Here is a 15,427-nt window from a genome sequence, read left to right on the forward strand (position 1 = left end):
GATAAAAAAAAAAAGAGAACATCTTCCATAAATATTTGTAGAACTCACCAGTGAAGCCATCAGTGCCTGGAGTTTTTTTCATACTGTTGTTTTTGAGAGATTTTTAGCTACAAATTCAATTTCTCTAAAACATGTTAGATGATTCATTTCAACTTTTTCTAAAGCGAGCTCTGGTACATGTTTTTCAAGGATTTTGTCCATTTTTCTATTGCCAAAGTTTCACTGGTGTAAATTTGTTATATAACATTCCTTCTTTTTCATTTTTAAAAATGTATTGAAGTATATCACTCACACATAAACATAAACAATAATTGTATAGTGATAGTTGTGAACTTACAAAACAAACATACATAGCATCATACAGGACTCTCATAACTCACCCTACCATCAATACCTTGCATTGTTGTTAAGCATTTTAAACTAATTTTAAAAAATATTGTCAAAATATTACTACTAACCAAAGTATTTTCCCCAACCCACCCTATTATTTTTATTATCATTATATCATTTATATATGAACAAATATAAACAATTAAGTGTATAGTAAAAGTTGTGAACTTACAAAGCAAACATGCCTAACATCATACAGTGGTCCCATACATCAACCCTCCACCAACACCTTGCATTGTCATGAGACATTTGTTACAGATTATGAAAGACTGTTGTCAAAATCTTACTATTAATTATAGTTCTTATCTTGCATTTGGTGTGTTTTTCTCCCAACCCACCCTATTATTATTTTTTAAATATATTTTTATGACAGAAGTTGTAAACTATAAAACAATCATGCACATGTGCAGAATTCCCAAACAATATCCATCTATCAACATACCACACTGTGGTGGAACATTTGTTACAGATAAAATAATATCATCTGATTGTTACCATGTCCACAGTATACATTTGGCACACATTCTCCATACGGCCCCTTACCAACACAGTACATCTTTGGCATAGATGCAAGCATATTACATTATTATTGCTAACCACAGTCCAAGGTCACTCCAGTTGTATTTTTCCCATGCTTCTATACATTCCCACCACCCTATAATAGTAATGTACATTTGCTCTAGCTCACAGGGACACAATGTACTCCCATCTGAAAAATTTCAAATAGACCAACTCTGAGACACATATTAATCTGAATGTCAAATGCCAAAGACAAAGAGGGAACTTTCAGACTAGCAAGAGAAAAGTAATGCATAACATATAAGGGATTCCCAATAAGATTAAGTGCTGATTTCTCACCAGAAACCATGGAGGCAAGAAGACAATGGTCTGATATATTTAAGATACTACAAGAAAAAAACTTCCGGCCAAGAATCTTATACCCGGTAAGGCTGTCTTTCAGAAATGAGGGTGAGATTAGAATATTCACAGATAAACAGAAACAGAGAATTTCTTACCAAGAGACCAGATTTTCAGGAAATGCTAAAGCATGTGCTAGAGCCTGAAAAGTAAAGACAGGAGAGAAAGGCCTGGAAGAGAGTCTAGACATGAAGATGATATCAATAAAAGTAACCAAAAGTGTCAGAGGAGTAGGGAAAATAAAATAGACAGATAAAACTCAAGTAGGAGTAGACTTAACCAACAGTGTAAAGCACTTATATTCAGAAAACTGTAACTCAGTGTCAGAAGAAATCAAGAAGGCCTAAATAACTGGAAGAATACTCCATGCTCATGGATTGAAAGACTAAATATTATAACATTCCATTTATATTCCAAATAATGATGGTAGGCTCTAATAATTTTCCCTCTGTCATTCCTGATATTGGTAATTTGGTTGTCCTCTTATTTCTTTTTTTGATTAGCTTGGCTTGAGTGGTGCTATCCAATATGGTAGCCAATATTCGCATGCGGTAATTGAAAACTTGAAATGTAACTACTTCAAATTGATATGTGCTGTAAACATTAAACATACAGTGATTTTGAAGACTTAGTACAAAAAAAGAATAAAATATATCTCATCGATAACTTTTAATATTGTTTAGAAGTTTAAATGGCAGTATTTTAGATGGATTAATAAAATGTAGGATTAAAATAGATTTTACCCATTTCTTTTTTTGTTTCATGCAGTCACTAGAAAATTTAAAATCACCTATTAGCTCCCACATTTCTATGGCTAAGCTCTTGGCTAGAAGTTTTATCATTTTTATTATGCTTTTAAAAGAACCAATTTTTAGTTTTATTGATTTTTCTACACTGTTTTCATTTTTCAGTGCCATGATTTCTGGGCTCATCTTTATTATTCCTCTCCCCTCTCCCTAGTTTTTCCTGCTTTGGGTTTAATTTGCTCTTCAAAAAATTTTAAGATATGACAGTAATAACACTGAAAGTTAATGGCTTAAACTCTCCAATCAAAAGACACAGATTGGCAGAATGGATAAGAAAATATGAGCCATCTATATGCTGTCTATTAAGAAACTCACCTTAGACCCAGGGACACAAGGAGGTTGCAAGTGAGTGGTTGGAAAACAATTTTACATGCAAACAATAACCAAAAAAGTATAGGAGTAGCTATACTAATATCAGACAAAATAGGCTTTAAATGCAAAACTACTGTAAGAGACAAAGAAATATACTATATATTAATAAAAGGGGTAATCTATCAAGAAGAAAGAACAATCATAAGCATTTATGCACCTAACCACTGTGCCCTAAAATACATGCGGCAAACATTCGAAAAACTAAGTGGAGAAATAGATGCCCTACAATTATAGTGAGAGACTCTAATACACCATTATCACCATTAGACAGAACATCTTGAAAGAGGGTCAATTAAAAAAACAGAGACCTTGAGTAATACATTAGTGTTGTGGGCGATTAAGGCAGCATGCATAGAATTTACCTTTCAGCAATGCCGGTAACATGGCCGCCCAAGCTGATACAACAATAGCTTAGGTCAACCCCTCCCCTTCTTTACAGAACCAGTTCCTGCCAAAAGTTCTTACTTCAAATCTGCCTCCCGCCCTAGCAACAGCAGCAGCCAATCCCAGACCGCCACCTATCCTTACCCACCACCCCTCCTCCTCCCTAGAGTATCTATGCTCAGTCCCCTCAATAAAGTTTTGCAGCTTGATCAGAATACTGTCTTGCTGTCGTTCCTTGTGTCTCTCTTGTCCCATACCATTCTTTCCCTCCTAGGATCCGGAGCTCCTGTTGATCGTCCCACTGGCTGGGACAAACTGGCGCCCAACGTGGGGCCTGAAACCTCTGAGGGATAGAACGCCGCACTAAAGAAGAGAGCACTCTCACTCACTGCACCCGGGATCGCCACGAGGGAACTTGCTCGTGAGACAGATCCGTCACCCGAGATTGCCACGAGGGACTCACTCGAGAGACAGATTCATTGAGAAACCACCCAGTGTCGGCGAAAAGAAGAAAGAAAAAAAAAAAAAGAAAAAAGAAAAAAGGTAGGCTCCCCCCTCCCCCACCATGGGACAAGGAACTTCCCAACATAGTTTATATATGAAACAATTGAAAGAGGCACTCAAGGCACGAGGAACTAGAGTTAAGAAAAAGGATCTCACACGCTTTTTTGAATTTTTGTTAAAAACCTGCCCTTGTTTCCCTCTAGAAGGTACTGTAGATCATAAGTGTTGGAAAAGGGTCGGAGACTGCCTACAAGATTATTACAAAACTTTTGGGCCAGAAAAAGTCCCAGTTACAGCCTTTTCTTACTGGAGTCTTATTTCTGAAACCCTAAAAGTCCATTTTTCCGCTCCAGACATTCAAGAACTTTGCAAAAAGGGAGAAGAAGCTTTGAAGGAGCACTCTTGTCCCGCTTCAGCATGCAGCTCAGTAATAATTAATATGCCTGAAAGCCCCCTTAACAAAAACCCCAACGGAAGTAGGCCAAATACCCCAACCAGTCAAGCTAGTCTATCGGCCGATCAAGCCAAAATCGAACCAGAGGCTAAAACCACCCCTCTTTTTGAAAACCCAGAGACGAAACCAAAAGCTAAAATCCCTTCCATGTTCGAGACCAATTCCCTTCCCCCATTTCAGCCACCCCCCTATAATCCTAATTTTCCCGATCCGTATCCTCCTTTTTATCCAGCCGCGTCTCTGCCTCAATTCCACGCTTTAGAAAAGATAACAAAAAATCTCCGGCTACACGCCGATAACTTTAAAGAAACCTTTAATCAAAAGCGGCAGCTGGCCGCCAATTTACTCGCCGAACTCCGGTTGGCAACTCAAACCATTGCTGCCCTAGCACTCCCGGAAAATGTCCACTCACCCCGCCCCCATTGTGCTCACCATACCTATGCCTTTCAGTCACGTGTAGTCAGAGCAAAGACCTTGCCGCCAGCCCCCAAGATGGCGCCGCCAGCTCCCAAAATGGCGCTTCGAGTAGCGAAAGTGAGGAAGACCCCCCCAGCTCTGACGAGGGAGAACAAGAGGAAGTTAGTACTACACGGAGAGAGAAAGAGGAAGTTAGTACTACAACAACAGCTAAATATAAGAAACTTAGTTTAAAATATTTAGAAAAATTAAAAAAGGCAGTGAATGCTTATGGCGCCACCGCCCCCTTCACACTCGCATTATTAGAAAGCATCAGTGAGAAAGAACTTACTCCCAACGATTGGTTTCAATTAGCTAGAGCTGCTTTGTCCGGCGGCGATTTCCTGTTGTGGAAATCCGATTATGAAGAACACTGCAAAAAGTATGCCACCCGTGACGTCCGTAAAGCCACCTCTAAAAAATGGACATTAAACAAATTTTTAGGTCAAAGCCCCTACCATCAAAATAACAAACAAGCTCAGTTTCCCCAGCCTTATAGCACAAATACAAACAGCCGCGCTTAGAGCATGGAAAAAACTTCCAAAAAAGGGTGCTGCCACTGCCTCTCTCGCTAAATTAAGGCAAGGACCCGAAGAACCATATACCGATTTCCTCAGCCGCCTACAAAATATGGCTGAGCGTTTATTTGGGGCCAGCGAGAGTGATAGTGATTTCATTAAACATTTGCTTTTGAAAATGCCAGTGCTGCCTGCCAAGCCACAATTCGCCCTTTTCGCAATACCGATCTTAATAACTACATAAAACTTTGTTCTGGCATCGGGCCCACTCAAACTCTGGGAATAGCCATTGGCGCCGCCCTCCAAAATTTTGCAGCACAAACTAAGCCTCCTACATGCTATAACTGTAAACAACCTGGCCATTTTTCAAAAAATTGCCCCGTACCAAGAGTCAATTCCCCCGCATTCATCTCTAAGAAACCCTCATTGCCACCCTCTATTTGCCCCCGTTGTAAAAAAGGGTTTCATTGGGCATCCGAGTGTCACTCCCGCATAGATATTAATGGCCAACCCCTTAGGCCTAAGCCCCAGGGAAACTTGCAATGGGGCCAGCCCCAGGCCCCGACTAGAACAAACCCAGGGGTAGTACGGTTTTTTCGACCTTCCCCAGTCGCAGTCCCTGCGCTCCCAAACCGTAAACCATGCTGCTGCATCTCAGGCCTATGGAGAGTCACAGCAGGGAGGGCAGGAATGGACCTCTGTACCGCCTCCGAGTCAATATTAACCCCAGAAACAGCCCTCTCCTCATACCTACAGGGATCTATGGGCCTCTGCCCCCAAATACCTTTGGTCTCATTTTAGGAAGAGCTAGTGTCACCCTGCGCGGAATCCAAATTATCCCAGGTGTACTAGATAATGACTTTAAGGGTGAAATACAAATAATTGCAACCACCTCAAACAATATTATTCATATTCCTTCTGGCACTCGAATAGCACAACTTATAATATTCCCCATTCGACATGTCAACTCAAACTTCAAAAAGCTCCAGCGCCCCACAGAAGGCCCTGGATCTTCCAATGTTTTTTGGGCACAACCAATATCCCATAATTGGCCCACCTTAAAACTAAAACTTAATGGCAAGCTATTTGAGGGAATCTTAGACACAGGAGCCGATTCCGCAGTTATATCCTCAAACCACTGACCAAAATCCTGGCCCCTCACAGCCGCTGCCACCCACTTAAAAGGAATAGGTGAAGCCACAAATCCTCTACAAAGTTCACAAACCCTAAAATGGGAAGATGAGGAAGGAAACACTGGTACAGTTATACCGTATATTATCCCCCAACTCCCCGTTAATCTCTGGGGCAGAGATATTCTAACTCAAATGAAAATTTTTATGTGCAGCCCCAGTGATGTAGTTACTGCTCAAATGCTCAAAATGAACTTTCTCCCTGGCAAAGGCCTGGGCAAAACTAATCAAGGGATAAAGCAGCCCATCTCTATAACACCTAATACAACTAAAACAGGACTCGGGCTCTCTCAAAATTTAACCTGATGGCCATTGACATCCCTGTACCCCATGCTGAAAAAATCTCCTGGAAATCCATGGAGCCAGTACGGGTTGATCAATGGCCCCTAACTCAGGAAAAAACCCTAGCGGCTATAGAGTTAGTACAGGAACAACTTAACGCCGGACATATTGAACCCACTCAGTCCCCTTGGAACACTCCCATTTTTGTCATAAAAAAGAGAACAGGTAAATGGAGACTATCACAAGACTTAAGAGCTGTAAACAAAGCAATGGTGCCCATGGGGGCACTGCAACCAGGTCTCCCTTCACCAGTTGCTATTCCTATTGACTTTCACAAAATAGTTATAGACTTAAAGGATTGTTTTTTTCCCATACCGCTTCACCCGAAAGACAGGCAACATTTTGCCTTTAGTGTTCCTCAAATTAACTTCCAAGGCCCTATGCCCCAATTTCAATGGAAAGTCTTACCACAAGGCATGGCCAATAGTCCAACTTTATGTCAAAAATCTGTTGCCGACGCTATTAACCCCATCCGGCAACTATGGCCACAAATCTATATCCTTCATTATATGGATGATATCCTGTTAGCAGGTCAAAATTTGTCCAACCTACACCTTTGTTTTCAAGACCTTCTAAAAAACTTAACTGCAAGAGGTCTTCAAATAGCCCCTGATAAGGTGCAAACTTCAAACCCCTTTTCCTATTTGGGTTTCGAGCTTTGGCACCAACAAGTTTTAACACCCCGCGTTCAGCTGCGAACCTCCCATCTATTAACTCTAAATGATTTCCAAAAACTTCTAGGAGACATTCAATGGCTCCGCCCCTACCTAAAACTACCCACTGAAACACTTCTGCCACTCTATAATATCTTAAAAGGTGACGCAAACCCCTCCTCTCCCCGAAGCGTACCTCCAGAGGCAATGCAAGCGCTTATCTTAATAAATCAAGCTATCCAAAGTCAAACCTGTTATCAAATAAATTACCACCAACCCTTAATCTTTATAATTCTAGCTACAGTTCATACACCTATAGGAGTTTTCTGGCAATCAAACATAAAACAGCAAAATGGACAAGGTCACCCATTGCTCTGGGTTCACCTCTCCGCTACTCCATCAAAGGTGCTCTCATCATACATTTCTCTTATAGCTGCCCTCATAATAAAAGGCCGGCAAACTAGTCGCCAATTGTTTGGAAAAGACCCCGATTCCCTTATCGTTCCATACACTCAGGATCAAATCCATTGGCTCTCCCAAACCAACGATGAATGGGCTATCGCATGCTTTTCATTTCCAGGCAATATTGATAGCCACTGCCCTGGTGATCCACTAATTCAGTTCACCAAAATCCATCAATTCACCTTCCCTAAAGTCACTAAAACAAAACCCACAGACTCGGCCACCTTAGTCTTTACTGATGGATCAGCTAATGGGACTGCAGCTTATGTCATCCAGGGTCAAGCCTTTCCCATGCGTTCTCCCTATACTTCAGCCTAACTTGTCGAACTCTACACAGTCCTGCAAGTTTTTCCTGCCTTCAAAACTAACCTTTTAATTTATACACTGATAGTGCATATATAGCCCAGTCTATACCGCTATTAGAAACCACTCCATTTATCAAGCCTCCTCCACTGCAGTCCCCTTATTCTCACAGCTGCAAAAACTAATTCTCAAACGAAAACACCCCTTCTTTGTAGGGCATCTCCATGCCCACCAAAGTCTACCAGGCCCTCTTGCAGAAGGCAATGCATTAGCAGATGCTGCCACTCAGCTAATATGTCCCAATCTTTGTAACTCTTTTACCTTAGCTTCCCAAGCCCATTCACAACATCACCTAAATGCAAACACTCTCCGACTAAAATTCAATGTTACTAGAGAACAAGCAAGGGAAATTGTTAAAACCTGCAAAAATTGTGTAACACAATTGCCAGTCCCTCACCTAGGAGTCAACCCAAGAGGACTTTTCCCAAACGAAATCTGGCAAATGGATATCACCCATTTTGCCAGTTTTGGGCAACTCAAATATATTCATGTTTGTGTTGACACATACAGCGGATTTATTTTAGCTAGCCTACAATCAGGAGAAGCTTCAAAACATGTTATCTCTCATTTACTACATTGTTTCACTATTCTAGGCCAGCCTAAGCTCATTAAAACAGACAATGGACCTGGATACACTGGAAAAAATTTTCAAACCTTCTGTCAAAAATTACAAATCGTACATAATACAGGAATACCATACAACCCCCAGGGCCAAGGAATAGTAGAACGAGCACATCACACCCTAAAAAATGCCTTGTGCCGTCTAGCTGATAGCACTCTCGATCTCACAAAACAACGCCCCCGAGATCTTTTATATCATGCTCTCTTTGTCCTCAACTTCCTAACTCTGGATCAAGAAGGGCACTCTGCAGCCTATAGGCACTGGCATCCCAAAACACAAATGCAACAAGCCACCGTTATGTGGCGCGACCTCTCAGCATCGAAATGGAATGGGCCCGACCCCGTTATCATCTGGGGGCGAGGCTCTGCTTCATATACGACCAGGAAAAAGAAGGCCCTCGCTGGCTGCCAGAAAGATTAATAAGACATGTTAATAATCCTCCACTATCAGAAAAAAAACCCTCTCCCCTTTAACAACAACCTTTCCAGGGAACAAACCCCTCCCTGAGAAAAGAAATTTTTTTTTCTCTTCCAGCACATCGCCAACAAAAAACCGCCAACCTTGCTGTAACCTGCGCGGAGAAACCTCATTGGATTTCAAGTTCCGCGCAGAGAATCCACATACAGCTTGCAACTTAAAGAAGCTCAGCGTACAGGTTTGCTCCCTCACTAAAGTCACATGAATTATTGCCACAATAACTATTGGCTCCTGCCAATTGGCTTTCTGGCATTGCTGTTCGCAGCTGGATTAGCAACCGTTGCCCCAAAAGATTGGAACCTGCTAGAAAAAACCCTTCTTGCCATAACGTATTTGTGCATCGTAGGGTGCTTCACCCTGCTAGCTTGCCTTCCTTAAACACCTACAGCCCTCGGTAACATGGCCTTATTAAGCCCACTGCCGTTCAAGGCTGTCACCCTACATTTTTTCCTGCAAAGTGTGCTCAATAACCTAAGCACCACTTCCCTCGAAACTAACCCCCACCAGCCTTGGAATTGGTCCCTAATACGATGGGAAGATTCAAAAGTTGTAAATTCCACCATTACCGCGGGGGCACCTTCCTTTATCCTTAATGTCACTACCCTGTTTCTCCCTGGCACTTTCCCCAATGCCAATAGCGGCTCCAGTAGTTCCCGTAGAGGAGGCCGTGCTGGTGTACGCCAAAATCTTAACCTCAGCCAGGTCTACATGTGCCCAGCCTCAAATCCTGGAAAAACCTATTGCAACGCCCCCAATCAATACTATTGTGCATACTGGGGGTGTGAAACATTAGCCACTGATTGGAAACCTAGTACCACCGATCAATATCTTACCCTAACACGAACTCCCTCTCGCTGCAAACCTTCTTCCACTGATGGGCTCGGCCGCACTACCCCAGGGACCGGCATAGGATTAAAAAGCACTGTACAGCTCCCCAATAACCTCGCTTGGACAATCGGTCGAACCTGGGGTATCAGGCTCTATGTATCAGGGACTAACCCAGGGAGTCTTATCATGATAAAAAAGGAAGCAGTACAGCAACCATCAATCGCCATTGGGCCAAATGTAGTGCTCGCTCCCCCTCCTCACCAAGCTTCACCCCCATCCCCTCAAATCGCAACTACCCCTCCTCACAAACCCACCAATCAAATCATTTCAACCCATTCTTCCTTTGCTACCAGCCGAACACCTTTGTCCTCAAAAACTTCCATGGAGCCTAACCCAACTTATAACCCATTCTGGTCAGTGCTCCAAGCTGCCTTTCTCTCCCTGAACTCCTCCCAGCCCAACTTTACCCGTAGTTGTTGGTTATGTTTTTCTGCCAACCCCCCTTTTTATGACGCTGTCACCCTTAATACCTCATTCAATACTTCAAACGAGGATAATCCTCCCCAATGCTCTTGGAATACAACAAAAATCGGCCTCACCATGCAATCTGTTATTCACTCCAGACATTGCATTGGTACTATCCCCTCCTCCTTTAATAAGGTCTGTGCACAGTCATCCTCTCCACCAACAGGTAAATTCTACATTCCCCCAACAGGGGTAAAATGGCTATGCTCTTCCACAGGGCTTACTCCTTGTGTATCAGCAAAAGCACTCAACGAGACTAAAGAAGTGTGCCTCTTAGTAGCTGTGCTGCCCCGCATCGTCTTCCGTAGAGAAGACCTTTATCAATACTGGGACGCACAACCTCCATCCATATCAAGGAACAAAAGAGAACTTGTTATGGCTGTCACTATTGCCTCTCTTTTAGGTATTGCTGGCCTAGGTACTGGAACCGCCGCTGTCGTTCTCCAAAAGCAAGGTTTGTCCCACCTGAGAGCTGCTATAGATGAAGATTTAGCACGCATTGAAAACTCCATCACCCATCTCGAAAAATCCCTTACATCCTTATCAGAAGTTGTTCTCCAAAACAGGAGAGGCCTAGATCTACTTTTCCTTAAGCAAGGAGGGCTTTGTGCCGCACTAGGCAAGGAATGTTGCTTTTACGCTGACCATTCTGGCTCAGTCACAGATTCCATGTCCAAACTTAGGGAAGGAATTGCAAACCGCAAACTTGCGCGAGAAGCCCAAGGAGGTGCCTCCTGGGGATTCGACGGAATCCTTCCTTACATTCTCCCCATATTAGGTCCCTTAATAACCATACTCCTTGTAATATCCTTTGCACCTTGGGCCATAAAAAGAATTATACAACTAGTAAAAGACCAAATTGATTCCGCTCTTAGCAGGCCTATTCAAGTGCACTATCACCGGCTTCACCTCACTGATCAAGGTATCTCTCTAAACTAACTAACTGCTGCCCACCCTCACGGGTGAAGAGCCCCCTCCTACAGGAACAGCATATAACTCGAAACTATGCTTTGATTGGTACCGCTGGGTGCGAGGCAAAGCACTGCAAAGGAGGGTCAAAACAATTAAAGGCCATTTTCGAGCTCCTTGAGAAGCATGCCTCATTAGCATAGGGGTTCGCTCTGTGCGAATCCTACCCCAAATTCCCCTCCCCAGAAAAACAGAGCCACAAACAACAAGGGGAATGAGGCCTCTACTTCCCCCAGCAGGTTAATGCCCAAAGAGTGCTCGATGAGCATTCTTCCTCCATCCTTTTGAAAAACAAAGGGAGGAGATGTTGTGGGCGATTAAGGCAGCATGCATAGAATCTACCTTTCAGCAATGCCGGTAACATGGCCCCCGAGCTGATACAACAATAGCTTAGGTCACCCTCCCCCCTTCTTGACAGAACCAGTTCCCGCCAAAAGTTCTTACCTCAAATCTGCCTCCAGCCCTAGCAACAGCAGCGGCCAATCCCAGACCGCCACCTATCCTTATCCCCCCCCCTCAGAGTATATATGCTCAGTTCCCTCAATAAAGTTTTGCAGCTTGCTCAGAATACTGTCTTGCTGTCGTTCCTTGTGTCTCTCTTGTCCCATACCATTCTTTCCCTCCTAGGATCCGGAGCGCCCGTTGATCATCCCGCTGGCCGGGACACATTAGAGTATCTAGACCTAATAGATATATACAGAACATTATATCCAAACACAGCAGGACATACATTCTTCTGGAGCACATATGGATCATTTTCCACTTAGACCATATGCTAGGTCATAGAATAAATCCCAACAAATTCAGGAAGATTGAAATTACACAAAGTAACTTCTCTGACCATAATGAAATGAAGCTGGAAATAAATAAAGACAGAGAACCAGAATAGACACGATGATATGGACACAAAACAGTATACTCTTAGACATTCAGTAGGTCAAGGAGGAAACTGCTAAAGAATTCAGAAAATCAGCAAAAGGTCTTCTGAGAGGGAAATTTATAGTCACAAATGCCTATATTAAAAGAGAAGAAAGAACTAAAACCAAAGATCTAATTGCACACCTGGAAGAATAAGAAAAAGAACACCAAACTAATCCCAAAGCAAGCAGAAGAAAGGAAATAACAAAGCTTAGAGCAGAGCTAAATGAAATTGAAAATAAAAAACACTAGAAAATTTTTTAAAAACCAAAAGCTGGTTCTTCAAAAAGATTAATAAAATTGACAAGCCCTTAGCTAGGCTAACAAAGAAAAAAAGAGGGAAGATGCAAATATATAAAATAAAAAACAAGGGAAGGGATATCACCACTGGTCCCACAGAAATAAAGAGTATCATAAGAGGACACTTTGAAAAATTGTATGCCAACAAGATGGATAATTTAGATGAAATGGACAAATTTCTAGAAACATACAGACTACATTGACTAAAGAAGAAATTGATGAACTCTACAGACCCATCACAAGTAACAAGATTGAATTAGTTATCAAAAACTTCCCAGCTAAGAAGAGCCAAGGACAACGTAGCTTCACAGGCGAATTCTAGCAAGCATTCTGAAAGAACTAACACCAATCCTGCTTAAACTATTCCAAAAATAGAATAGGAATGGACATTGCCTAACTCATTCTACAATGCCAATATCACCCCAAATTCAAAGTCCCATAAAGACGCCACAAGAACGGAAAACTACAGATCAATCTCTATAATGAAACTGGGTGCTAAAATCCTCAACAAAATACTTGCTAATCTTATTTAACAACACATCAAATGAATTATACACAATGACCACGTGGGTTTCATCCTGGTATACAGGATAGTTCAACGTAAGAAAATCAATGTAATACACCACATTAACAGATCCAAAGAAAAACACATCACAAGATTATCTCTACTGATGTAGAAAAAGCATTTTACAAAACACATCCTTTCCTGATAGAAACTCTTCAAAAGATAGGACTAGAAGGAAATCTCCTCAACATGATAAAGGGTAGATATGAAAAACCCACAGATCACATCCTATTCAAAGGTGAATTGCTAAAGGCTTTCCCTCTAAGATCTGGAATAAAACAAGGACGCTTACTGTCACTGCTCTTATTTAACATTGTGTTAGAAGTACTTGCTTGACAACTTAGGCAAGAAAAAGATATAAAAGGCATCCAAATTGGAAAGGAAGAAGTAGAAATTTCAGTATTTGCAGATGACATGATCCTATACATAGAAAGCCCTGAGAATCTACCACAAAGCTTCTAGAGCTTATAAATGAGTTCAGTAAAGTGGCAGGGTATACAATCAATGCACAAAACTCAGTAGCATATCTGTACACAAATAAGAGCAATCCAAGGAGGGATTCAAGAAAAAAAAATTCCATACACAATAGCAACTAAAATAATCAAATACCTAGAAATAAACTTAACTAAAGATATAAAGAATTTATATACAAAAATACATATATAACATTGTTAAAGGAAATCAAAGAAGACCTAAATAAATGGAAGAATATTCCATGTGCATGGATTAGAAGACTAAACATCATTTAGATGTCTGTCCTACTCCAATTGATTTACATGTTTAACACAATCACAATAAAAATTACCATATGATATTTTTTACTGAATTGGAAAAGCTAATTATGAAATTTATTTGGAAGAACAATGGGTCCCAAATAGCCGAAAAGATATTGAAAAAGAAAAATATAATTGGAGGAATCATGCTACCTAACTTTAAAATATACTATAGGCTCCAGGAGACCAGAAGAGTATCCTGCAACATACTTGAAGGAGTAGAAGGAGGAGACTGCCCATCTGCAGAGAAGACTCTTAAGTAGAGGCTCCATGCCAGAAGGCCGGTGCCCATCCTCCACAGGAGTCACAAGCCACCTCAGGATCTTTTCTGCAGTGGGAATTGAAAGCTCCACTTCCCAAAAACGGAAGAGATGGTTGGGCACCAATTTCAGGCACTGAGCAGTAAATTCAGTGGGCTAAAGTATAATCCTGAGAACAGCTAAAGTTTGAGTTTGTCCAAGTCAAAAAGAGGCCGGAGCTGCCATCTTAACTCTGCACCTGGCACGAGGGGAAGCGGGGTGGACTGAGAATCTCAGTGCTAGTGGGGACCAGCTTCTTTCCATTCAGATCATATTTCAGCTCTAGCCTAAGCCCCGTGCCACCTCTAGCAGGAAGGGGAAATTACCGGCCAAACCTCAGACGCTTGTGACTGTCCTACTCTAGCGGCGCGAGCTGCCCCAAGGGCTATTCTGTGGCTAGAGTTGGAGGCTCCATTTCCTAGAAATGTGGGAGGAGGAGATGGGTGGCTGCTGATTTCGGCTGCTGATTGGGAGACTCGGCTGGCTAAGATATAACCAGGTAACAGTTGCGATGTGAACCAGCCCAAGTCAGACAGAGGCTAGTAGCCTGAGTGGAAGCCAGGTTGACTGAAACTCTCAGTTTCTGAAGGAACCAGTTTCTTTCACGCAGATCAGCCTGCAGCCCACCTAGGCTTCAGCCCCGCCTCTGGCAGGGAGGAGGCTGAGGAGCCCTGCACCAGCCTATACAGGTAACTACAGGGAACTTTGGCTGGAAGAGACTGAAAATCAGAAGTCTACCAGGGCAACTGAGGTCATCTTGGACCTGTACTGAATAGATTGCTGTCCACACCTGCAGCTCCATCCCCGCCCCAGGCAGGGGAGAAAGGGATGTGAAGCTTCATCAGTCTCTCTGGGAAACTACAGTCCAGGCCTGCACGACTTGGATTATTTCACATAGCTGTGACTCTGTCCCTACCTCTGGTAAAGGAGAAGCTTCATTGGTCCCTGGGGCAAAGAGGGCAGCTTGAGCCTTCACAGCTTATAGCAGCAACTACATGCTTGGCTCCTACTGTGCAAACAGCAAGGGAGAAAGGAAGCCCTAAACTAAAGAGAAAAGCTGCATCCAGAAAAAATACTCTAGTAAGCCAAATGCTAAGACACCAACAGAAAATTACAATCCACAGCAAGAAACAGGAAGCTACAGCCCAGTTAAAGGAACAAGATAAGCCTCCAGATGACATAAAGGAGTTGAGACTACTAATTATAGATGTTCAAATGAATCTCCTTAATAAATTCAATGAGATGGCTAAAGAGATTAAGGATATTAAGAAGACATTGGATGAGCACAAAGAAGATTTAAAGCATACATAGAAAAATAGCAGATCTTATGGGAATGAAA

General features: G+C 42.2%; 1 protein-coding gene across 1 annotated transcript in view; it reads right to left on the bottom strand.

Annotated features, from left to right (window-relative positions):
• The window catches only part of NEIL3 (nei like DNA glycosylase 3), a 78,645-nt gene that overhangs the window by 32,777 nt on the left and 30,441 nt on the right, over positions 1 to 15,427 (bottom strand). The gene's annotated exons all lie outside the window — the stretch shown is intronic.

The sequence above is a fragment of the Dasypus novemcinctus genome, chromosome 1, assembly GCF_030445035.2.
Source record: "Dasypus novemcinctus isolate mDasNov1 chromosome 1, mDasNov1.1.hap2, whole genome shotgun sequence".
Lineage (NCBI taxonomy): Eukaryota > Metazoa > Chordata > Mammalia > Cingulata > Dasypodidae > Dasypus > Dasypus novemcinctus.